The sequence below is a fragment of the Ambystoma mexicanum genome, chromosome 3p (assembly GCF_040938575.1).
Source record: "Ambystoma mexicanum isolate Mex_15411 chromosome 3p, UKY_AmexF1_1, whole genome shotgun sequence".
NCBI lineage: Eukaryota > Metazoa > Chordata > Amphibia > Caudata > Ambystomatidae > Ambystoma > Ambystoma mexicanum.
The window spans coordinates 376150442-376152317 of NC_090925.1; positions in this window are offsets into that span (position 1 = coordinate 376150442).

Here is a 1876-nt window from a genome sequence, read left to right on the forward strand (position 1 = left end):
TGTGTTTTCCAGGTACCACTTGTACTTGTCGGTTTTTTTGGTGCTGAGTCCAGAATTAGTATTTTTGTTTTTTCTTTGTTAATTAGGAGGTTGTTTTCCTCTGTGTAGTGGAAGAGATTTGTTAATTGTCACTGCAATCCAATTTGAGTCTGGTCGAACAGAACCAGGTCGTCAGCATACATGAGCCTGCTGATGTGTACTTTGGCCAATTTCGGTGGAAACGTTTTTGTGAGATCTTCAGTTTCTCCAAAGTCACCCATGTATGCTAGGAATAATTCAGGGGCAAGAGGGCAACCCTGTTTTACCCCTCTGCTTGTCGGGATTTCTGCAGAGACTTGGCCTTGGGGAGTCAGTCGCACTCGCAGAGAGGTGTTTGTGTGCAGTGCTTTTAGTGGCAAAAGAATTTCCTTTGGGCAGTTCCATCCTTCAAGTTTTGTCCAGAGTCGAGACCTGTCTACCAGGTCAAAGGCCTGGGAAAGGTCGACGAAGGCCATGAAGCATCTGGATTTTCCTTCAATTGCTTTACTCTTCAAGGTGCTGATAGCGAGGATATTCGCCGATGTGCCGACATTGTTTTTTAAACCAGTCTGGAATATGTCATAGCATGGTGCCAGTTTAGCCCAGGCTTGGAGTCTTTTCAGCAACAGTGCCCCAAAAACTTTTCCGATACAATCCAAAAGTGCGATTGGACGGAAGTTCAAAGGGTCACCCACGTCCCCCTTTTTGTAGATTGGGACTATAATCGCTTTAGTCCATGAAGATGGAATGGATTTCGTTTTTGCACAGCGTTCAAAGATCCTTTTTAAGAGAGTTGACCATGCTGTTGGTTTTTTTTTTAGGGCCATGTTAGAGATCCCCTCTGGACCGACCGTTCGAAAATTTCTTCGTAGTCGTCGAAGTTTAACCAACTTGGGAGGTCTTTTTCGATGTAGTCGACGTTTTCGTTTGGGGGGGCTTTGAAAAGGGTTTGGAAGTGATCGATCCATTTCTGCTCCCCAATCGAGTTGATGATGGAATTTTTGATCGATGGATTTGTGGACTTAATAGGGGACCAGAATTCTCTGGCTTTGTTGCCACAGATCATTTTCAGGACTTTTTCTGAGTCTTGCTGGTAAAGAAAAGCGCAATGGTTTTTTATCCAGTTTCTGTAGTTTCTGGTAATTTCCGACAGCTTTTGCTCCTGTTTACTGGGCGATGATCGTTTCAGCTGTCACTTAATTCTTCGAAATTCGCGTCTTTTTAGGACCAGCTGTTCATTGTAGCTGGGTTTGTGTGTGTTTTCAGGTTTTTGAGAGTTCCTTTTCTTTGTCGCGAAAGCCACAAGTAGGGGCACATAGTCTGATTTGGGATGTTTCTCTGACAGACCCTCTTCTGAGTATCTTTCTGAGAGCAACCTCACTGCTGATGTTGAGAGTTTTAGGCTTTTTCCTTGGTTGTTTACTTCCATACCGTATGATTCATCCTTGGTTCTCTGGAAGTTAGTAGACCAAGTTGTTGTTAATTGATTGTGGTCACTAGCCGTCGTTTTGTGGACCTTGAAAGTTGTTATAGTCTCTATAAAAGGGCGGGACACGTATATGTAGTCAATTGTTGCTTTTGACGTTCCCTGTCCCCATGTCGGGAGACAGTCTTTTTCCTTGAAGATCGTGTCGAGGTTCAACATGTGTCGTGATGACATCAGCTTACACCAGAGCTTACTTCCCTGGGCTGCAGGTGTGGATATTGGGTTTTTAACCTCTCTCGAGCCTGGTTGAATGCATGTTATATTAAGGTCTCCACAGATGATAAGAAATGGAACCAGGCGAGTTGACTGGATTTCGTCGATGGTGTCTTCCATCATTTGGATGAAATCCTTCGAATCTATGTTTGCAGGATT